This window comes from Epinephelus fuscoguttatus, linkage group LG3 (assembly GCF_011397635.1).
Source record: "Epinephelus fuscoguttatus linkage group LG3, E.fuscoguttatus.final_Chr_v1".
NCBI classification, from domain to species: domain Eukaryota; kingdom Metazoa; phylum Chordata; class Actinopteri; order Perciformes; family Serranidae; genus Epinephelus; species Epinephelus fuscoguttatus.
The window spans coordinates 20,295,018-20,304,988 of record NC_064754.1 but is presented as its reverse complement, the minus strand read 5'-3'; positions in this window follow the sequence as shown (position 1 = coordinate 20,304,988).

Here is a 9,971-nt window from a genome sequence, read left to right as displayed (position 1 = left end):
GGCTACTGTAGAAACATGGCGGTGCAAAATGGTGGACTCCATGGACGACGACCCGCTCCCTATGTAGATATAAATGGTTCATTCTCAGGTATAAAAAAACGGAGCTATTCTTATTTTCAGGCATCAACCACTAAAGAACACATACGTATATATTATATTCCATTTCTGTATTTCCCTAAATCCTACAACCTGGACCTTTAAGGGGGGGAGGGCAAAGTAAACAGTCAGATTGACTTGGACTCATGACCTCAGTATTTCTAATCTACTGGCTGTGGCCCTGTTGTTAGCACTTTGTTGAACAGGTGTCAAGTGCTGAATGAAATCAGCTTCTTGGAGATACAGTTTGACACCATGAAATTGAACTTTCAAAGGTTTTTAATTGCTCCGGACAACATGTGTTGCTCTCACACTCGTGAGAAATGCTTGCTGTCCTGCACTGAACTCTGCAGCTAACTCCCTGAGGCTCTGCCGTGGACATCCTTTCCCACTCATGAAGGACTTTGAAGTCTGACCAGTGTAAGTTACACTATAACAATAAACCTGCCATTAATGAGTACACTCTGACTGGTCGTTTGCACCCCCCCCCCTCATTGCTTGATGGTGGCAGTGGAGGTAATGAGTCACTGTGTAGCATTCATGCAGGTTGCTGGGGAATGGCCGAGGATCATGAAAGGCAGTTGTAGCCAGCTGACTGACTCCCCTCTTCACTGAGTTCCTGTGCATGCTCCCACTGAACCATCAATGAAAAGCCACTTTCTTCCCCCTCTCTGGTGCGTGGCTGTGCAGGAGAGCGAAAGGGAGGTGGGAAAACGATGGACAATACAGTAACCCAACGCTGGCCAGACTCACAATGTGAGGTCTCTGTGTCCTGCTGGACCAACTAACAAAGAGGCCTTTCTCATGATCCAACTGCTTCGCCAATCCCACGCCAGCATTCCTCTGCACTTTAATTATGCAGCAAACACATGCATATTCACGTGCTAATCACGTCACCTTGGCCGGGACACCCTGTAAAGCAATTAAGATAGCAAAAGGAACATGTGATCCAAGTGGACCAATACATAGAAAGGACATTACTGTCTTGTGATTGCATAATCCTTAAAATGAAAGACTGGCTGATTACTTAATCGCTGTTACAGGGACCCACAGGGTTTCTTGCTGTGCAGTTTTTGCTTTGATATGCACAGTATGGCTCCATCTCATGTCAAAACAATAATCTTAATGATACAAATATTCAGTTTATATCCAGCCAAGTGATGTACATATTACTAACACTGGTTTTTCTGGAATTCAGTGTGATGGTATTTATCTGTCTTGCACTGCACTTCAACATTTTATTCATTTATATTATTTTTTGCCTCATGTCGCTTTTACATCTTGTCTGTAAAGTACTTTAAATTGCTTAATTGTCAAAAGACACCATGCAAATGATCTTGTCCTGCCTTGATTTACAAGGTTATACCAATTAATGGTACACAGATGATTTACAATCACAAGTGTGTAAAACTATTACATGATATGGTTTATTGATTAAAGTTTTCAGGCACTTGTATTTTATGCGCAGTGTGTCCTTCACAGTGTGTTCTTCCACAGAGAGCACAGGTTAATCACTCTGGCCATCTGCTCAACCCAAGGGCTCTTCTGTCTAACCAAGGGCCTGTCTTAACTGTGTGATGCCAATGGCAAATGTGGTTACTGCAGTCTTTCTTGAATGTGCATGAAATTAACAAACAATATACACAAGCATTTTATGTTTATTCCAAACAACAGCTGAATTTAAAGTTTCTAGTAAGCAGGTAAGTCCCGACTAATTAGTCAAGTAATGTAATAAAATTACTTAACTTATTACTCCCTGCCAACAGGAATTCATTATATTACTTTTCCGTCACACCCCATAAAATTGGTAATTGCGTATCTCACCAAAATTGAGATGTGTGCCTCTGTGAACGTCAGCGTAATCGCTGTTTAGTGTAGCTAAGGCTAGATAGCTTTTTCTACCTGGGGGTTTTCTGTTGCTTGTGATCTGTATTTTCCCAAGATATGTGCTCGAAAGATGGAGAGTCACTCACGGAGCCACATTTCATCCACCACATGTCCAGCCACAAGCTTCATTACTTCTTTGTAGCCCGCAGCTGTCCACAAGTAAAATCCAGTTTTGGTTTTTTAGCCAGTGTAGGGCTACAGCCGACCTCTGCGGCCGAGAAGTGTGGGTTTTAAGGCATGTTTTTTCTGAGTGGAAAGATATTTAGTCAGACTACCTGTAGAAACCGTGTTCTTGTCACCTTTCCACCTGACAAAATTAAAGTAATGGGAATATTTCCAGGTCCTAAGAGGAGCATTTCCATCTTCCAAACTAGCTTGCTGCTTTGTGACATGCCTGTGCAGCACGACGGGTATAGTACAAAAATTAGCCCACTGATGTGTTTGTTGTATTTCAAGTCAGTAGTGATGTGATAACAAAAGTAATGTTGTAACCAGTTGTTGGATTTTGAGGTAACTGTAATATTATTACTGATTTTTTTTTAGTTATTAGTTACACTAATGGTTACTGGAAAAAGTAATTTTATTACTGTAACACATTATGACTCCTTTTAAAATATTAATTTGTTCAAAGAAGTGTTGTGGGAGGTTTTTGCGTTTCCGTCTGTATGCTGCGATTTGTTTTTTGGTGACTGCTTGTAGTTTTTCTATGTGAACAAAATTATCTTTGGTATCAGTTTTTCTATCTGGTGCTCAGCAATGTAACATTAGTCACACTGGTTCAAACAAAGTGGATCTGGAGAATTAAGTGTCGACTTGCTGGGAATGAAAAACATAAATGTTTATTCAGGAAATGTATTTATTTTTATTTAACTTTTATTTAACCAGAAAGTCCCACTGAGATTGAAAATCTCTTTTACAAGAGAGGCCCAGCCAAGGTAGCAGCCAATCCAAACACATTTAAAATGCAACAAATACAACATGTAATACAAAAATCCACATTAAAAAACAAAAACTGAAATGAAGGGAATTGAACTGATTTGTGGCACATTTTTCAAATAACTAAAACACTATTAATCTTTGGGTTTTAAGGGAAGTAATTCAATGGGTGTTAAAGTTCAAGTCGTGTTGCAAGTCTTGTTTGATTTTGTCAAATCAAGTCAAAAGTCAACAAATTTGTGACTTAAATCTGAAATGAGCCTAAATCACATGACTTGAGTCTGCATCTCAGAAGTCTAAGCTACAGTGATTCTAGCCTATGAAAATGATCCTGATGACTTGAGCTCAACATTTTGTTTCGCTCTCTGTATCAGTTTGGACTCTGGATCCCAATAGTATAATAATAAATTCCAATCGGGGCAAATCAGGGATCCGCACTGCAGATGATGACGTAAGCAGCCAGTCAGGGACTGCGCTGTAGTTGATGACATAACATGCAGGCCGCAGCTTGCAGAACAGTAATGGCAACTCCAGAGTAACAAGAGCTAACTCTACCCTTAGTAAACACAGCATTAAGTGAAGTTATTGCAGAAACAGTGTCAGTCACAACAATTAAACAAGAACAAGAAGAGTACAGTATGTACTCACTGAGTTTCTCTGAGGAAAAGACATTTTGCCATTCTTCTGACTAGATTTGGCAAAAGCTTGATTTATCAACTGGATCCATTGGTCAATAAAAAGATGTTCCCTAGTGTTGCCTAGGAGTTCGTCTGTCAAGGCGAGTACTTCTGCCCACTAAAAGTTTGGGGCGGCAACAAGTCCAGACCAATGCAGAGACTGGAACAGAATGTTGAGCTCATGTCATCAGGATGGTCTTACCAGGCTACAGAGATCCTGAGGAACTAAATAAGTCCACCTAAAGCAATCTGTAAGATAGTAGTACCAAGTACCAACTCAACAGCAAAGCGTGACATCTGTGCAGAAAATACAAAGCCAATTCAACCGGCACCCAACTCCAGTTAGTAAATGACGAGTTGAAAAATGAAACCTGTGGCCTCATTTGGAGAGCCACAATTTCCAAACATTGCTTTTCACTGTTGAGAAGTGGAAGACGAATGTTGTTTAAAAAAAACATCCAACTTTGGATTCAACGTCTGGAGTTTAAGCGATTAACACACAGTAACCTACAGTAATACACTAAGTCACAGTGGTGGAGATATGATAAAGTTTAATCTATTTCAAAGGGGGTGACTTGCACAAAATCAATGACTCACTGATCAAAAGATCGCTCTGGCCTGCAGAAGCCCATAGTCCACTGATGTTAGATAGGTCATGCATTTAGATTGAGATAAAGATATGCTTAGTCCCATGATATCTTGCGGAGTTTGACTTTTATGAACGACATATTTTTACCGACATAATGCCGATCAGGTCATAGTCTGAGATGACTGAATTCAACTGCCTCCATTTGTTGGTTTTGTTTGTCAGTTCTTAGGCATGGGTGTATTACTGTGTCTATAATCCATGTTGTTAGGTGTGAATCCGATTTTAGGTATGAAACAGTATGTGTGCCAGCAGGAAACAGCTGAAGTAGATTTCATAATCCCAATGTGAAAACTGTGACACTAGAAACAATTTCAAAACCTGACACAGTGAGCTGACGAGCCCGATTTTCCACAACAACAGGTCCTTAAGAAAACTATCAACCAAAAACAAGTAAAATGATCAAATTATTTTTCATTTAACTTATATTTTGTTATCATCTATGCTGTTTTTAGAAAATTCTCCAGCTATGCCTAGTGGTGGCAGCAGAAAAACACTGTGAATGTCAGTCTAAGTTGATATGGTGAACTTTTATGCAGTTATGCTTTCAGTAGTTAAGGGGCAACATACTACAGGGAATTTACATTGAATATTTATTGTCTTTTAGCTCCGATTTTGGTCTCCACCAACTCCTGATCAAAATATCTGGCTCTTTAGCTGCTACATGCTCCACTGTGTCCACCAGCTAGTTGCTAACTGTGTCTATCTGCCATTTAATGATGAGCAGGTTTGCGCAGAGGGTTTATTGTTGGTAACAGCTGCCTGCTGCGGCCAAAAGTGACGCTATGAGAGCAATGAGTGAAACAAAACTGTAAAGTAGCTAAACAATGAGCTACAACTCACTATAAACTGATTAAACTGACTAAAGCAGAGCAGAGCTGCATTTTCAGGCGATAATTCTCGTAAGTTCACCACAAGTCACTCCTTTTTATATTATCACCTTGTTGTTTAATACATTGTCATCATAAAAACTATTCATTGTAACTGCTTTAAATTATCCATCTAAAATACATACTGCATACTGCCTCCCGGGGACATACCTTTACTGTCCGCGGTGACTTTAGTGGCAAAGGCTATTCTTCCAGTAGTGATTATATCTTCAAACAAACAGGAAATTGGTCATAAAGCTGCCTCAGCATGTATGGCATGGTCATTTATTCTCACATAGCAACTATTGTTTCATGGTAATGTAATAATTCTAGTAAAGATCTTTAAGTTTTCTATAGAAGCTTGTGCCATTTTCTGCTGATTATTGATATGCTTGTCCCACAAACTTCCCCTTTGCAACAAAGCACAGAACAGGAAGGGAGGCAACCTGCTGATGAACCCTGGCGATTATTATTGGCCTGTACACAGACAAACACTGATGACATCCGAGAGGTACACCACACCGCTGAATCATCTTCCTGTTGATTTATGGGTTAGGACCTGTAGACAAAACAGCTGGGGGTGGCCTTTTGGAGAAGTTAAAGGGTCAAACCACAGAAACAAAACAGTGCTGCTTCCTGAGGGATTTCCTGCTTAACAACATGAAACAAATCCAGCACAGGCACCATCATCAATTTGAAATGCTATGTCTGGTCATTGAGAAGACACCATAAACACTTTTCCCCCAAACACCATCTAAACAATTCAGATTGTTATGTTTACTGATTGCAACCACACAAAACCAAATATCTCAATAAATCAGAGTGGAGCTGGAGGTCAGGGTTGAGGCTGGATATGCCTTTTTTTTTCCTCTTGTGTATTATTTTGGGAATTTAATTTACACTTGACAGCACTAACTTAAGAAAATATTAAAGAACATTCATTTACTTCCTCATTAAATTTGGGTTGTGTGAATATTGTGTTCTGTTGTTGGGTGTGTGTGAGTGTCATACATGGTCAACCACTTCCTTAAAATTCATCCTCATAGTCTTGCCTTTGTGATATGACATCTCTTTAACACAGTGGTTCCCAACTGGTCCAGCCACAAGGTCCACTTCTTACCCTTATCATTAGTTCAAGGTCCACACAGTTTAATACATTCAGCGTCACACTTGAGTTTGGCCATGTCCTCGAACATCTAGATTGCTGTCTCTGTTAAGTAGCTGTCTGTCTGTCCCTCACTCTGCAGCAGGAAACAGCTCTTAGAAATGCAGCTCTGTGACGGAAATTCACCGTACTTGGAAAAAAAAAGAATGTTGTCATTAAACATTCATTGTTACAAACCACTGTTTAACATAGGTATCTTAAATACTGATCGGTCTTGGCCCAGAAGCATACTGTATTAAGGTGACATAAAGTATGTGTACTTAAGAAGTTCGTACTTTATACTTCCAACACATTCTCACTCTGACCTTGTCACATATTGACGTTTCATCATGGACTTTCCACGTCCACATACGATGTACAAGGTACCCTGGGTGCATTGGTTGTTGACGTTCGGGGACACAGTGTCAAGTTCTGCCTGTTACATGCATTGTCTTCTTTCAAAATACACTTCGGTTTTCACAGGAAATTTAACCTTTACATACAGTCTTTCAAAATAAATTCACTACGCTGGTACAACACCACGAATTGAAGTTTTTTTTTTTCCCTTCAACAACGAACGTTTGTGTCGTTGGGTTAAGGCAACAACAGCACGTGGTCAGGTTTAGGAAAAAAGAACAGGGTTTAGCTTTAGAAACTTACGGGACACAAACACCGCTCTCTTGGGTGAAAGTCCGTGTTTGTTGGATCAATCCACAACCCCTCCTGCCTGCCTCAGTTGGACTAACTTTCGTCTTTGTCCCGCCGCGCTTCCCTCTGATGCCGCTGGGAGCCATTAAACTATAACAGCAACTGGCAGCATAACATGCTGACCTTAAAGGACGCCTTTTTTCATTGGTTTCTGACACTGGAAGTCACTGCCCAAGCGCAGGATTTTGACGACTTCGGAGTGAGACCGGGCTCATACTTCTACTTCACATTTCAGAGGAAAATATTGTACTTTATATTCCACTATATTTGACAGCCAAAATCAAGATTTTAAATCCAAAACATATGATCACCTTATAAATTGTGATGCTTTCAAAATTACATCAACCTCGACCAGTTGTAACATTTAAATGCTGCTTACACAGGAAGGAAAGAAGCAGAAAAAATAATCAAATGCATGCATGATGCAGGTAAAAGGTAAAACATATAGAGTTGTACCGATACCAGTAACGGAAATGCCTCCATTACTGCCTAAAATGCGGTATCGGGTATCGGCGAGTACAGCCTATCACCAATCCGATACCATGTAATGCCTCACGTCATTACGCATACGCATGCTACATGCTACGAAACGGAAACAGAGCAGAGTTTAAAAAGCATTCTACTGTAGCCTTTAAAATGTCTTTTTTTTACCAAATTGTGTGGCTGCACTTTAACCTGTGTCAACACTGGACAATAATAATAAAAAAAAGTTTTATGGCATTCATTCTACTATTATATATTAATTTCTTAATATTTTACATAGAGTTTTAGGAGTTGAAACACACAACAATTCATATCCCATCCATTTTTATTTTACGCGCTGGTATCGGGTAAGTACTCAGTATCGGCAGATACCTAAGGTTCAGGGATCGGAATCAGTATCGGGAAGGAAAAAATGGTATTAGTACATCTCTAAAAACATATCCATATCTTTTTCAGCAGAGGTAATCACCCTAACACAATGACTGTTGCAATTTCATCATGTGTGGCATGTCCAAATCCACATCCAGGATTAGAGTGTTTTGTTGCACCTGTAATCACACCCAGCAGTGATGCCAAGGTGCCGCCTGCAGCAAGGTGAGAAGTTCAGCTGCGTGGCACCGCCAACGGTTGGACTTGTTTACAGGTGGACAGTGTTTAACAGCCGTAATGTTGTGACAGCTGGTATTGTTTTCACTTTGTGTGTGTGTGTGTGTGTGTGTGTGTGTGTGTGTGTGTGTGTGTGTGTGTGTCATCATGGAAAAAATGTGATCCTGGTGATGACTATTGTAGTGGGAACCACCATAGAAGTGGTTTTGAGTATTGTCCCAGGAAGGGATGAGTGAATACACCATTATCTGTATCTGTGTCTGTGTATGTTCAACTAACTGAATTATCTGTATCTCTGTCTGTACCCGAAATGGGCGGAGTTTAGACTTGGAGTGGGCAGTGTTTAACTAGAAATGTGTGGGACCTAACCAGTGGTTGTTATTTTAAGCCTGGAATTGATGTTGGTTGACCAGAAGTTGCTGTATCTATTATTATTTAGAAGCTTTGGGTCATTTTTGACTACAAACTACAAAAAATAAAACAAGGTCTGAAATACAAATCTCCCGCTCACTTCTCTCAACAAATATCCACACAGGCCACTTAAACAAATATTCTAATCAGATACAAAACCCAAATAAAGGTGCAAAAAATTACAATTACCCTGTGCACCTCTTGGACCATGCAGAATATTATTAATTTGGGGCCGTATATACATCCTTTGCAACCATGTTGACTCTCTGCACTGTAGCCACGTTGCTGCTCTCTGCCACCATACTCCCTCCGCCCATAATGCAACACGTGTGACCCCTGAACTCTAGTCATGTGACCTATTACTCTAGATCAAAATAAACCTACATAAAGAACAAAACATTTTTCTTTAACTGAGCATGTTTTTTAAAAAAATTAAAGTTACATTTCTAACTACCAATTTCTAACATTTTTAATAAGTTTTTAACCCTTTTAAACTTGGATTGACATCTGTTGGCTTGTGCTGCATTCATGTTCCTTTCACAAGCATTTAAACATCAAACCTAAAAAAAATCCTATAGAAAACATGGACGGAAAAGGCAATGAGGATTATAGGAAAAGTGTTTTTAGAAAATCATCATGGAAACAAGGGAAATGTCAAGTTCTAAGTATATATTTAAAATTATGTCACAGAAAATAGATGAAGATATTATTTTATTTAATTTATACCAATCTTTGTTGGGTAATTTTTTGAGGGGCGTTTTGGCTTTTTAGATTTCTTTTTTTGCTTATTTTTTTAAGGTAATTTTCTTGGTTTTTTTTTTGCTTTACTTTTTTGGGGGGTAACTTCTTGGTTACTAAATTTACTTCTTAAAACTTTTTAATCTCTTGCCAGTGTTCCGGCCATTTGGTGAATTTCTCATTGCCTTCTTTCCATGTTTCTGAAAAATAAAATCAAGCCAATTTATTTAGGTTTCAAAGGGTTAATGACAGTGAATTTAACCCTTTGAAGCCTGAGCAAATTGGCTTTATATATTTAAAAAAAACATGGGAGGACAGCAATGAGCAACAAAAGAAGAAATGATGGCCCAAAAAAATTGCATGTAATTAGTAAAAAGAGAAAATTAAAAACAAGTAAATTAGTTTTAAAAAAAATGAAAAGAGCTGGAAAATTTGCGTAAAAATTATAATAATTCAGTACCATAATTTAAAATATGTAATAATAATAATTATAAATATTTTTGCAGTTTGTGGGGCATTTTATTACCAAGCTGCTCAGTGCCTTTTTCCTCATGATTTTGAAAAAAGTAACACCAATCTGCTCAGGGTTCAAAGGTTAAAACGTTAATGAAATTATGACAGAAAATATGAGAAGCATTTCAACTGAATTTCAGTACAAAATGTCTCTCAGACAGTAACAACGGCAATGTCCAGAATTTTAACACTTTATGCCTGAAACACAGTAAACTTACTTGATTTTTTTTTTAAAGACATCAGCATCATATAACTAT